Genomic DNA, 15,749 nt, shown 5'->3' with positions numbered 1-15,749 from the left:
AAAAATCTTCATAAGACATTCAAAAACCAGCAAGCCTGCTATCCCAGCTATCCCAACTTGGTTAGCCCCCTAAAAACTCTCATTTTTAAATACAATATACTCCCATAGAGACTCCTTACACTGCATTTAAAACCAAAATTGCATTTGGATAGAAACTGTTTCTCAGGCGACTAATTGTTAGTTTTGTTACCATCCAATCCTTTCTAATGCTATATTTTAAGGTGTATTGCTAGAAAGGCAAACTCACCCATAGAAGGAAGTAGTGCGTGTAAGGATGCGGGTGGGGGCAGGGGCAAAGACAGGCTCTGTTAAGAATCATAGAACTCTAGAGTTGGAAGGGACCCTGGGGCTCATCTAGTCCAACCCGAACCTGCAACTTTGGTGTTATCAGCACTTTGCTCTAACCAACTGAGCCAAGGATTCACCTACGTTACTAATAAACTTTTTTTCTGGCAAAGATACTAGCACCTGTCTTCACTGTTGAATGCAAGAACATCACACTTTTGAATGTTACTTGCCATTGGAGTGTAGACCGCATGCTATGAAACACAGAGGGCCCAACCATAAAGGGAAAAAAATCTTCCCAGAATTGGATAAACAAGAGGAGAACAGCAAACTCCAGGGTCGGCCCACCTATGAGGCAAGGTGAGGCAACAGCCTCAGGTGGCAGGATCCACAGGGGAAGCAGATCCAACCTCCAAGGAATGTACTGCTCCCTGCTGCTGCTGCCAGTGGCAGCAACGACTGCCGCATGCTCCTTGGAGGACACATCTGCTGCCTCCTCAGCAATCCTCCCCTGTGTTGGCTCTACAGCAGCCGGTGGGCAAATAGGAGGCACTGCTGGTCTCTTCCCACTCCTAGGGAGAATATGATGGGGATTGCCCTCTGGAGTCTCCTGGGAGGGGGAGGGGCAAGGCAGCAGGGAGGCTATCATGGTGCAAATGCACCAGCAGAACCAACTTGGTGCTCTTGCCAATGTATTTGCACCACAGCGAGGCCCCCACCATCTTGCCCATCCCCTTTTCCTTCCTGGAAAGCAGCAACAACTCAGCTGTCAGGAGGTCTGGTGAGTGCCACTGCCCCACTACACTGTCTTCTACTTGCACTCTCCCACATGCTCTAGAGGGCTGGGGGGCTATCCAGAATAGCATGGGGCTTGGCACAGGGGGATGTAGTGTGGTTCAAGAATCGAGAAAAGTTGCCTCCATTCCTCAGGGGTGACCTCCAAGACCCATCCATTTATGGCATCCTTCTGTGAAAGAGGGAGCACCATGGACCCAATCCATAATCTTCATTATATTACAGCATTGACAGTATACATTCCTGTATTCTGCATTATTCCAGTGCCAATAAGCTATGGAGGGAAACCAACTTTCCATCAACGTGTTTATGAAACCTGGCAAATGATGAAGACTCTTTACCTCAAATGTTCCTCCTACAAAGAACTGGCAGTCAATTCCGGTAGTATTTTAAAAAATGATTACATGGTTGGAAACATCTGAAGTGAGCTCTTCACAACCGCTTCTAAATTCTCCACCACAATAAAGAACTAATCTTCATTCCTTGAACTACAATGGTGTGCTTAAAAAATATGAAAATAAATATATGTTTGCCTATTTAAAATCATATTTTATTTCCTGCCATTTAATTTACATATAAATAAAGACTAGAGGTGGAATTAATTAACATTTACAAAATTGTACATTTCCATATGTGTCACACTCTATATAACAATTTCCAGTTTTCTCTTCCTTATAAAAGGATTGTTGACTCTTTACACAAAGTGGAACTTATTCAAAATTCAGCTTGGTTCAGAATGCATTTTCAGAGGAACAACGAAAAGCAAGAACAATAGAGCACAGGCAATAGTGTGAACCAGAAGCCACTGTAAATCCAGTTCTCTGTGAACATTTGTCAACCCCCTAATAAGGAATTTGTCACATAACAAATGTTAATAGAGTTTATTATAGAAATGCTAATAGAGTTTAATAATAAAATGTTTATTTCAGAAAGAAGAAGACATATATGGCTTGCTTTCTATCTGTAATGCCCATAGCACTATGAGGTTTGCTTGTTTGCTTTGTTTGTTTTAAATTGCTCTGAATATTTAACTGAGAAATAAAAACTGAAATGGATGAAGGCTTCATTTGACTCTTCACATTAGGCCAGACCACAAAAAAACCAGATATTGGAGGAAGCTCAGCTAAAGCGTTTATCTGATGAAAATAGGGATGTCCTATTAATTTCTTTATTTAACCATTTATACCCCATCCATCTGAATGGGTTTCCCAAGCCACTCTGGGTTGCTTCCAACAGATATAAAAAACATAATAAAACATTAAACACTAAAAAACTTCCCTATACAGGCATGCCTTTAGAGGGCTCAGGGGTCGGATAACTCCATACCCACTAACATTTCTCCAGTGAAAATAGGGACATCCTAAGGAAAAGCAGGACATTCCAGGATTAAATAAAAAAGTGGGATGGCTTCTGTAAATCTGGTACTATCACTGGAAAATAGGGATACTTGAAGGTTCTGGGCTCAAGTAGTCTACTAGGGAGCTAGTTTATTTTCTTTTTTTATTGAGGATTAATAGTGCACCAAAGAGCCTAGTTGGATTCTTATGTGTATAATCTCTCCTTCTGGTGCTGCTCCGCTTTGGAGAAGCCAAGAGCAAACTTTATTAACATCTGTTTTCTGTTTTACTTTCTGCCCCAAAAACATGTTAGTTAGTTATTTAGTTAATTTGTATTCTGCTTCATTTTTCAACAGAAATCTCTCAATGGTTTACAAATCCCAACTAAAAGGAATCTGTATAAGAAATACAGTACAAATTCCACATTCAAATCCAAACTGTACTGCTGCTACTACTAACAGCAATAATTCACATTGTAAGTAACATAGTTAAATAAATACATACATGTAGACAATGTACTTGAACACACTGGGTTTGCTTCAGCTAATGAGTTCTACATGCAGAAGCCCATGTGAAGCCAGTTTAATGGGGCTTTCTCCCCTCTCTTCCCCTGTGTACCCCCATGCCCCCATGAGGGTGAGGGGGCTGGGAGAGCCTCAAGCACAGCATGCGGGGGGGGGGGGAGAAGAGGGATCATACTGTCTGGCAAGCTGATACGCTTGCAATGATGGAACACAGTGTGCTGTGTTGAATTCTTCCCAGCAGCTGGAATCTGAAAATTATATAGCTGAATCAACATTAGTATCTATAAAAAAAAAAAGTTACAGCTTAGACGTTGATCAGTGATTGGTGGCTGGCTCTGGGTGCCATTTTCATTTGCCAGAATGTCCCTCACCTAGCATCAGTCTAGGGCATTGTGGGAAATCAATATGATTGCTGGTCTTGGCCACCCTGCATTGCTGCTAAGAGTATTACTACTGCCTCAGATCAGCTTGAGGGGTCCACCAATAGAGAAGGGAGTTCATTACAAGTCATTTCACACAGGGTCCCCTCAAACCTTGAGCCAGCCACAGTCTGTTATGGCTTAGATGCTTCAAAACAACAAACAAACTGAAAACTTTTGCCGTTCTTAACAGCAGACTCCAAGCAGTTTCAAAGTTATTTGTCACAAAGCCTGAGGATTTAGTTTAAGAGAAACACAAAAGTTCCTTAGGTTCAGTGGACTAGTTGCATTGTTCTTCGGATCCTGGACATAGTCAATACATAGTTTCACCTCCAACAGGCCCAAATAAATATAGGATGCTACCTTATTGATCCATTCTGCCCAGTATTTTCCACTCTGACTGGCAATGGGTTTCTAGGGATTGCATTAGATTACTTTAACATCTCCTGTTATCCATTCTGTTTCAGTAGGGGATGCCAAGGGCTGAACCTGAAACTTTCTTCATAAAAAACACTGATCTAGCTGCCTTCCATTTGTTTAAAAAGCACATGCCAAAATACTAAGAAAGAGCTGTTTTGCCACATGTTAAACATCTTCCAAAATCATTCTATGAGAAATATCTTACACACACGCATGCATGTGCATGCACACACCACTAGCTTTCTTGATTTTTCACTTTATTCTGTATAAAAGCATTCAAGGTGAGTTCCGGCACCTCCCCCCCCCCCCCCCGAAAAATAGCACTGCATAAAACTCAGGGTGGGTATAGACACGGGTTAAAACACTATAAATAAGTCAGGAATTAAATCATTACAACAAAAGGGGGGGAGCCTATGTAAAAATCCATATAAACTCCCTTGCTCTCTGACGCTATCTGGTGTTGGATGTTTATAACGCATTCAAAACATATTATTGTGATGAATGTAGCCGAGTCCTCAGTATCTCTTGTAATCTATGATTTGCATAATGCATAGTTATGGCTGTTCTATTTGCATTTGCAGCAGCATACTGCTTATCTTAAAGGTAATTTGTGTTTTGCATTATTATAGCAATAATTATTCAGTTTGTGTGCTTGAAGCAAATTATTATTTTAGAAAAATCTTTGTTAAATGTTTCACATCAATAATTTCGTAGGTAGGGGTGTAGTTATACACATCTGAATAATATCATTGTTGTTCCTGTAAGTAACATAACATATTGATTTCAAGATTTCAAAACAAAGGGCTCAATCCAGATGAAATTAGTAATGTTTACATTTCATTGACCGCAAGTAATTTAAGTTTCAGTCCTTTCAGTTGGCTTTACATTTGTCACAAACTGGATCAGGGTCTTGGAGGCATCGGTGTAGCTCTCAAACATAATTTAATATGAAAATATGTATTCAATCGGAAATTCTTCTTGGCATCCATACAATTATATCAACTGAAATAATCCTTAAAATCTGTCCTCAAAACACACAGTCCTACATACCAATTTACAAAATACTGGCTTATGGTTTCTTAGAGCTAGCACAACAACCTTTAAGGCTGTGCTCCTTCAACCACTTTTGGTGTGCTTAGCCAAACCCATATTAGTTTATAATTAGATGTCTCTTCTATAACTGGCATCAGATTGTGTGGCTGAAAAGCCCTTTCCCCCCTTGAAGTCCAGTGGCTCCACTGGATTCAGAGTTCCACACTAGCAACTGCTCTCCCATTCAGCTCAATGCAAGAGGATGGTCCCTGCTTGTAATACTCATTTTAGGAGGCGCACCATGAGTAGAAATGGGTATGAATTGATAGGTAAGGAGAGTAGCAGCCCATGAGCCACTTTACAAGGCAAGCAGCAGCAGCAGAATCTATGTGGCAGTCAAGCGGGCAGAGTAAGTCCCACCCATAGCTTTAAGGCTCAATAGACTTCTCTTTATAGAATCAAAGAGCTTCCATTCACATTAATGAGGCCTTTCCCTCATCTTTTTACTGGTTCCCAAATTAGGATTACCGTTCTTTTCTGGGCAGAAGCTCTGAAGGAGACCAAGACATCTGGAGTCAACCACCCTCCCTGGCAAGAAGCCCTGTGTGAAATTTCTCCTGTATAATGCTAATGGCCAACTGCTCTTTTATAGCAAGTTCTTCTATGATGTCTCTGAAGTTCAGTTTCCAGCAAAAGTCATTTTCGGTATGCAGTATAGTGCTGCTAATCTTATCATTGACTTTACAGGTTATGGTAGACCTCAACCTCCTTTTCGTCCTCTGTTTTGGCAACACACAAATAGGCAGCTTACATGATGCACAGAAATAAAGATAGCAAATCTTTGGCATACTATAGGGAACATGCCACCAAGTTTTGTATGTGATTGATATTATACATTAGATGCAGATGAAGTTTCAAAAGCATCCATCTATACAGCAAATTCCTGTAGTCTTGCTTGAAAGCATAATGGGCTTCGGGGATCTTTTTAAAAAATAAAAATAAATCAATAGTGCAGTAATATTTTTGTAAGTAATCTTTAAGTAGCTTCTAACACAAAGAGAACAATGGCCTTTGATCAATATTAATGAGCAACAGGATTCAACACTATGCATTCCAGGCATTTTAATCCACATTCATATAAGTAATGTCAACAAGATTAATTGCACACTAAAAGTAATAAATCTCTACAGTTTGCAACTCTCAGTACAACCCCATAGCTAGGACTAGTATGTGCTAGGAGCTCTCAGATGTGTGTGATGTTAGTATTCAGTTAGAATCCCATTCTGCATTGGAAAGATACTAATAAGGTAATCATCAATAAAAAAGGGGGTGGGGAAGGATGGCAGTTTCTGGATTTTTCAGATGCTGAAACATCTGAGGTTTTTACACAAAGGAATGAAATGACTGTTTTCTCTACAGGTTAGCAAAAAGGTCTTTAAGGCAGGAACCACGTTACTTCTTGGCCTTGGTGACAAATACAGTCAATTCAGTTCCATAATATGTGCACACCAGGGAGGACCCAACTCTGAACTGGAGATTAAATATTTCCAAATGTGACAGGTAGTTTGGATTTAAAATACAGAGGCTGTCAGATACAGTGCAGAAAGCCATTTCCCCCCCAGGTAAAATGTAAATGCTGACAAAGGAAATAAATAATAGGAATAAATCAGAAACAGTGTCGAGAAGGATGCGTGGTGTAGCTTGGGGTTTGAGAAATTGAATTTGCACTAACTCAAAAACAAATGTGTCTGCACATATCTTCATGCTTCCGAGTCCGGTCATCTCTTGGCAACCTGCTTTCTCCACATACCTGCTCCTGCATGGCGTACTAAAAACAACTCCATGAACCAAATCACCATATGCACTACCTTCGTCACTTTTAAAATAAGGTTAGTGGGTGTTTTCTACTAGTAAGCATGCTTATGGATGAAATGCAATGAATGTGAATTTAACTGAAGTGTGATGCTTACAGATGAAGTATGAATATTGTTTTAACAACTTACCCTAGCTTCATGGTTGCTACTTTGGGGTGAATAAATCACACACCATGATTGCATAATCTTCACTCTCCCCCCACCCCCCAATAACATCTATATCCTAGCCTCGGTTCAAGGAACTTAGAATGCTATAAAAGGAACCTGTAAGATAGGTGAGAATGGGTAAGGGCATCCGAGAGTCACTGGGTGAGCTTCATGGATGAATACAAAGCCCAGCACAAATCTTAACACTATCCTGAACTCCATATAGAAATCAATTCCAAGCAAAAGCAGAATCATATAGATGAAACAAAACAGATGGGTCTTACAAAACAAAATACCTTAACTGTTAAGGGGCAGGGTAAAGAGGCATGTGAAAGCTTCACAACAAAGATGCTGGATGCACCTCTATGGGGAGAAAGTTCCACAATTTAGGGGGTGGTAACAGAGAAATCTCTCTTCCAGACCATTATCCCCTACATTTTCAAGGGCTGTGGAACAACAAAGACTTGCTGAACTTAACACCCAGAAGAGTCTGTAGGGATGGAGATCGTATTTTGAATATTTGGTACTTAGCCATTTAGGGTTTAAAACATCCATGTTAGCACCTAGAATTGGGCCTGGAAACAACTTGGGAGTGGGGTCATCTCCCAGGTGCATGGGCACAGCCTCCAGCATAGTTCATAAGCTTTTGAAGGCTATGGCTTGGGAAAAGATGAAGGTGTTGCTCCAGTAACAATCTAATCAGCACCACTTGTAGCTGGGTGTGTGTGGAAGCTTTCCAGCAAATGAAAAAGCAACTCAGCCCCTAAATGCCAGGAGCTAAGCACAGAATTGAGAGGTAATTACTCTCTGGAGACAAACCAAACAGTAATTTCCCCTTCTTATCTCTGGTCACACAGGAAGGACCTGGAAACAATCCAATGGCAACAGTCGCAACATTAAGAGATCTCTAAGTTCCTTGGAATGTTTGCTGTTGGCTTGACCAAGGTTATTGAAAATAAGCCAGTCTTGAGACCAGAGCTATACATCATGGCAGCAAACATAGCCCACTTCCCTCCCCAAATCCTCCGTTTACTGCTGATGTGCAAAGCGGCAGAGAGAGGCAATTTGCAGGGGAGAAGTAGTGTGCGTATTTGTTTTGGGTTATTTATAATTCCACTCATTGCTGCAACATTTTCTTTACAACCACTTCTGCTCCTCCTTGTCCAGCAAACCTAATTCAGAACCCTGACTGAGAGAAAGAACGGCAGAGAGGGATCGAAAATAGAAGTCAGCGGGCAGGAAAAGGGTAAGGACTGTTTGCCTGTCCACTTCAACTGTCCGCTGGCAAGGCTTTGTACATCAGCTTAGAAAATGAGGATCAGGGAATGAAGAAGAAACCATTGGCAGAATAAAATGCATGTTAGCATGTACATACACACACTCCTAGCAGAAGATAGTTGTGTGAACTCTGCATATTGTCCTTGTTAGCCAATGGCACCAAAATTTGGTAGATGTTCACGAAGTGCAAGTTCTCTGAAATTGATGTCTGAAACTCATGTCAGACAAGCTCCAAGTTGTATTCATCCCTAAGGCATTTAAAAGATCACACAGTTTATGTTTCCCCATTTTCTTCTTCAAAAGGTAATGTCACTTTCCAAAGTCAGGTATGCATTCACAATACATAAATGACTTCCCATCAGCACACCACATTACTTGAAAAGGCACGCAGTTGAAAGCATTCGCAACCAGCAGAAAGGTTTCTCTCTGTGTCCTCAGACGGTGCGATAGGTAGCTAGCTTTTGTGTGAAGGAACAGAGGCATAGTGAAAGCAGCCAGGGACTTCTGCATTTGCTTGTATTTCCCACTCGGCTTATTAATTTAATATGATCATCCAGGCTTTTCCAGACAGGAACAGAGCACGTGCAAAGGGTACGAAAGCTCTGAATGTTCACAATGATACACTGGCAGCACAGGGGAAATGTTGAACTGAAATGATTTTCAAAAACTAGATTGAAAAGAAAAGTTGTGCCTCATTTAATCAAACTTCATCACTCCCTAACAATGCAATCCTGTCTCGTCTACCAAGAAGCAAGCCACATTTAGTTCAAATGTAAGGGGGTATAGGGTTGCAGGCTGAATTTCACAGACCAGAGTCACGCTTCCTCATACCCAGATTTTGTGCTACAGTGATGAACATCTGAATACAGGAATCATTAGGGGGTGCAAACCGATTTGAGTCCCCCCCCACACACACAATCAAGGGGTGTATAAATTTCAAGACACAAATAAAATAAATAAATACAAGAACCCTGAAGCAGGCCCAGTAGCATATGGGCAGCCAGTATAAGCTTTTCAGCACCAGAGTTTATGTGCTGGAGATACACTGTCCACATCAACAGTGCCTGCACTGTTCCTTACAAGCTGGAGCCTTCAGACCAGGTCCAGGGGAAGACCCCACATAGAGTGCATTGGGGTTATTGTGAACCGCCGTGTGATCATCAGATGAAGGGCGGTGTCCAAATTAAATAAATATTAGCAGAAAATATGACTTCAGTTTAAATTCCCCTGGTACGGTGATATCCAAAGGTCTCCCCACTTTCATTCAACACATGATCTCATGCCTAATAGCTGTTGTGGCTGCCCACCCTCTGCTATCAGCTCTCAATTAATCCTGGTTATCCAGGTTATCTGTTCGGTGACACAATGATGAGACTGAATTACAGTACTATGGCATAATTAATTTTCCTTAATGAACTTGTCTATGTAGTGCTGCAAATTGATGCTGTTTTCAGTAATGGGTAATAAATCTGTAGTCTTTCTTCCATTTATTTTAGGTCTTTTTTTAAAAAAAAAATGGTCCCCCTCCCACAAATATTTCCTAATTTCACAATAACTCCTTTTGGTATAGTTGTTTTTCTATGGATCTTCTAATGTAAGGTAAAGGACCCTTGGACTGTTAAGTCCAGTCAAAGGCAACTATGGGGTGCAGTGCTGATCTCACCTTTCAGGCGAAGGGAGTCGGCGTTTATCCACATAGCTTTCTGGTGCACGCTTCTGGTGCCCGGAGGACCGTGACAAGTGCCAGAGTGCATGGAAACACCGTTTACCTTCCTGCTGCAGCAATACTTATTTATCTGCTTGCACTGGTATGCTTTCGAACTGCTAGGTTGGCAGAAGCTGGGACAGAGCAATGAGAGCTCACCCTGTCGCACAGATTCAAACTGCCAACCTTCCTAACGGCAAGCCCAAGAGGCTCAGTGACTTAAACCACAGTGCCACCCGTGTCCCTTATCTTCCAAGTAGATACCTGTATAAATATAGATGTTGTTGTTGTTTTGCATCCCCTTGGCTCAGTGCCCGCTGCTGCAGTAAAACACCCCTAGGCAGATCTGGGCCCCCATATTGCACTGTCACTCTTTCCCCTGTCCAGTCTTGCAAGTCCTTTCTCACTGAGCATTGATAAACTCATGTCTCTTCTGCAGCCCTGCTACTCTCCCACTCAGGACGCATATCTCATCACACATGCACATGGATACACCTATTCATGCCAAAGCTACATAATGACTATGGTCCCTTTTGCTACACCATATTTGACCCAGTGGTTTGAAGATCTCATTGCTCTTTCTACATTTGAACATGTAGCTTATCATAGTCAATTTTGTTTAGATACCTATTTGGACATTTGGAACTGCCTATATTAATGCATACATTTAAATAAAGATTGATGGAATATTCATATCATTAATGTCAACTTAACACCATTCCATATATGGTTGTACTATGATGTTTCCTGCATCCAGTGAAGCAAGTTGATTAACATGACTGACATGTTTGCGCCTGGTGATGCTGAAAGCAAAAGGTATCACCTTTCTAAAATGCTATGGGTCATCTTTCCCTTCTAACTCTAGCTTGCTTTTTCTATGTGAGTGAGTTGTGAATACAGGGAAACTGAAAGCAGCAATGAAGAGTTCAGTTTCTCAGCCAAATAACTGGGGGAGTAATTACTGATGACAAGCTGTTTAAAGCTTGTGGTCATGTACTGTCACTCTGTAATTTAAAAAGTTGAGCTTGATAAAGACTTTCTTGTTAGTCCCTCCCCCCTCCCCCTCTTTACTGAAAATGGCAGATTAAATTCACAGTTAAACCTGACCTTCTTTGGGACATTTTGTAACTGATATTCTGTACAATTCAGTTTCAAAATGCTCCAGAAGGTGTTGTCTTCATGAGTGTACAAGAAGACTTGCAACAATGGATCTTATGTTTCTTACATCACTCTTTTTCTTTCTTCCCTCTGCTTTCAAATGTCCTGCTGATTCTCCCCCAAATAATCAAGTTTTAGCCACTCATTGCTATTTCAAGATGCCATTAACACCCACTTTGTGCTGTTCACTTTTAACCCTCTGCGGTGTTTCCATAGTGACTTCTGGAGCTAAATAGGTGTACTTACTCTGTAATTTGGATAGAGGAAACAAGCATAGTCAGTATTTTCTTTACCCAATTTTTGTCTCATTTCCACTAAATTTTAAGCAGAAGTGCATAGGCCAGACACATTTCATTTTTGTGTCTATAAGAATCAAAATGTTCCAGTATAGTTTATTCCTGAAAATTTGCTAGCACTTGGGCTACTCACAAATTGTTTGTACTAGATTGAGTTTCACATAGCATTTATATGCATGAATTTAACTAATCCTGGCAAATCTCATGGACGAGAAGTTAACAACCATGAAGAGCTTTGTCAATTGATAATAGATGTATGAGATCCTACAATGAGTCAATTTTTGCAACCACCCAAGTAGAATTTGGCCCTGCAGTAGAATCTAATATGGATTGGAACTACAAGCCACTTTAATAAATATTCTTTTACAAGGATATATGTACAAGAGAATTAAAACAACAACAATTGACCTCTCCCCAATATGCAGAAGAAAATAGCTGTTTGAAACCAGCCCAACTGGATAACACCTACCAATGACTCACAATTTATTTGAAGACTTCCCCACCCACCCCAAATCTGTCCCTGGCTGTCTAGAGCTTTCCAGATATCTCATATGAGGACTCATCAAGACTATGTACAGGTCCTTCACAAAGAAGCTTCTTGACTTACACAACCAGAAGCTGGGAAAGCCTTGAGCTCCTATGGTCAATGCATTTATTTTATTTTATCAACCCATTCATCCTTGTCTTCTCTTCTGTTGAATCTCTGGCATTTCTTTTTTCACTGTAAAAATGAAGTGCTATGAGTTTTTCGATTTCTTTTTCCAAACAGCAAGTAGTGACCTTCAGGCATGCAATTACCTTCCCCCACCAAATATTGAACAAATCCTCTTTCACCATCCTTATTCCCATCTTATTTCCTAATACTGTCTCAGGGAATTTTAGTATGAAACACAACACAGGGATTCTCTAATGCAGGCTTCTTCAACCTCGGCCCCCCAGATGTTTTTGACCTACAACTTCCATGATTCTCTAGCTAGCAGGACCAGTGGTCAGGGATGATGGGAATTTTGTCTCAAAACATCTGGAGGGCCGAGGTTGAGGAAGCCTGCTCTAATGCTAACTACTTCATTGGAACTCCAGCTGTGAACTAATTTACATGATAAACCTACTAGCTGCATGTCCTCTCTAAACCACTACTGATTTTACTCTCTTTTCCCAATCACATTTTGAATGGTTCATTTCCTAATTCAGATGCCATGTGATGTCAAGTGATTGAAAACTTCAAGCAAGGATGCAAGGGAAGAGTCTTCTGCATTGAGCCCTGAAACCCACCCCATGGAAATAAGACACAGTGGAGACAGAATTTAGTTTAAAGGTTAATGGGCAAATTTAGGCCACAACTTTATTGATTACACAAGTGTGACTGGTATTGGCTTAGGCATTGGTATCTAATCACTATAACTGCTTCCTGCTCACCCAGCAGGGAGCCTGCAAGGGTAAACTACCAGCAGAGGGAGCTCCATCAATGAATATTGACTGGAGCTCACCCGTGGGGTTCCCAGGGTCCTGGCATGGCCCTGGCCCCTCCCTGGGCTTCGGACAAGATCCAGACCCCAGATTCCTTTAACGGAATACCCTATCAACATGGAGGGGCGGGTGATGGCCACACCTCCCCTCCCCACATCCCCCTAAACCAATGACTAACCGCCAAACCTTACAAAGTTGTGACGATTGCTAAGAGGTAGGCAAAAACCAAGTGGCCTCTGCCACATTGGGGGAAATTTCTTACCCGGCCCCCATTCCAAAACAGGCGACCAGCCAAAGTCCAAAGCAAGGACAGACACAACCTAACTAAAGGTTGGGTGGGTGTTCAGCAGCATGAAGCAAGAGGAGGTCCCCACGTCACGCTGCCAATTAAATACCCCCAACCCCCAGCTCTTGCCATGTAGCCGATTGGCTAAAGGCCAGTGGCATGATCATGGCACTACCGGCTGGAGCGGGACAAAGCCCCGCCTCCAAGCCGGTTGAGGGGAGTCCCCCTCTGTTAGGAGGATCCAAGTTTCTTTACATCTCCAATTTGAATTAAAACAGAAACAGCTGTAAAGGTAGAATTGGGAGCACACTCTAAGCAAATTTGGTGTCTGTTCTGTCACCATGTAGGGAAAGGTGGCTATGCTTTGCCCAAAACAGCAAACCACTTTGAGGTTTGTTTGTTTTTTAAAAAATCAAGCTGTATATAAAGTTTATGAAATAAATCATCTATATATAGTGAAAATTTAAAAGGATTAGAAGGGAGAACTTTAATTGGGTAGGTAACATTATCTGCGATTATCTTGCAGGCTTTTGAACAAGCATCCTGAGGACATGTGTTAGATTAAAAGATAAGTGCATCTTTTTTTTACAATGGTTTCTGGGTCTTAATATGTAGTTTTATTCTGTCAGTCTGCTTCATTGTTTTAATAGCATCTTTAAAATAAAAAATGCTTGCATTGTATTATAGATTTTTCAATGGACTATAAACCAAATCAAGCACAGGATTCAGTGGAATAAACAAACAAATATCTTTCACTACATAAAAATATGAGTTTTATTTAATTCCACATCAAAGCCATATTTGAATAGCTACTATTGACTTCTAGAATATCTGGACTTGAGTTGCCTGTCTCTGTCGGTAATTTTGAGAGGCAGCCTGTTCAGTTTCCTAAATGTAAGTCCCAAAATGTCTTCAGGGAAACAATCTACACCTCAGTTACATGTGACATTGAGAAAAGTGGGTAACTAACCTCTGCTATGCTTATGACTTCTCACCTAACACTCTCATTTATTGAACATTTATTTCATTTCTTTCTTTCTCCCCTCAACTACATTTTGCAAAATAACACTTTTAGGATATGGACAGAAATCACAGAATCAGCAACGCAGACAATCCAATTACCTGATCCCTTACAGGGACAGGCAAATCCTTCTGGCTGAAGCCAGAGAGCAGATTGCTTCGGACATCAGAGAGTTTAACAGTCATTTCTCTCCCAAGATAGAGGATTAGTTGTAAGAAGGGAACACAGTGACCATAATGTAGGAGGAAACTCACTTGGATGGGAGTGGACATCCAATCAGTGACAGAAGAGACAGAGCTTAATAACTAGAAGCACAAGGGAAAGAAATCCATTTAGTTCTATTTTAACATTTCCCCTTGCACTTTGAGATACTTAATTCCATTTGCTTCCTATCTTTCCATTTCAGCACCTCATTTGTCACTGAAAACCTAGAGCAATGCCTAGTGGTTCATTGCAACCAAGCAGTGGTATACACACAAATAATCACAAACCTATACCACAGAAAAGTTTAGGGAATGCTGGTGGGGCCTCTGGCACTGCACCTTATGTTGGACTCCAACTTCAGGCCCAACTATCTTAGCCAATGGCCAAGAGTGAGAAGGAACTGGTGTTCAAAAACTTCTGGTGGACCTGTGGTCTCTCTCCCATCCCTGGTTTTGGGCTCTCTCTCAAGCTCCTACTAAAATTAATTGGAAACTTTTTAGAGCATTTGAGTTCTTTGTAATCTTACCGGAGTAAAATGCAACCCTGTAAAGTGTTCCTCATACATGAAGTTGTCTTATACAGAGTCAGATCATTGGTACCAGTGTTCTAACTGGCAATGGCTCTCCATGACCTCAGGGAGAAAACCTTCAGACAGCTCGATTTTAAATGCAAAGATAGAAAAAAACGTACTTTAAAGAGAAAAGTTTGAAAACAGCAGTGCCCAGGGCATCTTTTGTTTGATCCATTAGACAAAGACACTAACCAACTACTGGCATTCTCTCTGTCAAGATATTCTGAGAGCTTTCTGGGTGTCTGTGTACAAAAGTCTCTTAGCAATAACAGGGTGACCACCATAAACTGGGCTAGTCTTCCAATCTCAAGGAAAGTAAGAGCAGCTAATTTCAGGTCACAAAGCTCAGCTACAATTTTTCTTCAATAAATACAGCTGGATCACAAATATGATTGATTTAGGGAGAAGGGCTTTAGACGCTGTTAGCATGTGTTTTTCATTCCTTGGAAAAATGCAGGCCTATTATTATTATTATTATTATTATTATTATTATTATTATTTTGTGGGGGTGATGAGAGAAATATCTCCCCTGCCGTATGCATCGTATGCATGTGTCTATAGAGAGAGAATGACACAGATGGCTTCAGAGTGGGGAGAATGGGAAAGTGTCCCCTCAAGACAAGTAGTATTGCCCCCCTTCTTTTTATCAGTAATTGGCGGGGGGGGGGGGGACGACGACACAAAGCTTGCTTCCCAAGAAATACATTTTGCCCTTTTGTGCTACACCACACCTTTTCTTTCTGGTGCCACCATTTAGCATATCATCAAAGGTGCAACATCACAGTTAGAACAATTCTTAAAAATAAATTAAAATGGTAAATTATATATTTATGTTTGTTCCGTTTGAAGAAAGAAACAACAACAGAAGTTTAAAAACACATGAAATTTTGTCTTAGCTAAATGCGAGGCAAAGGGAAAGGCAAAATCTAG

The 15,749-nt window shown here is 41.0% G+C and overlaps 1 protein-coding gene across 1 annotated transcript in view; it reads right to left on the bottom strand.

The window, feature by feature from the left end:
- The window catches only part of EDIL3 (EGF like repeats and discoidin domains 3), a 222,075-nt gene that overhangs the window by 100,710 nt on the left and 105,616 nt on the right, over positions 1 to 15,749 (bottom strand). The window lies entirely within an intron of this gene.

The sequence above is a fragment of the Podarcis tiliguerta genome (assembly GCF_965153285.1).
Source record: "Podarcis tiliguerta genome assembly, chromosome: 11".
NCBI lineage: Eukaryota > Metazoa > Chordata > Lepidosauria > Squamata > Lacertidae > Podarcis > Podarcis tiliguerta.
Note: the sequence above shows the minus strand (reverse complement) of the source record. Positions and strands in the feature narration are given on the sequence as shown.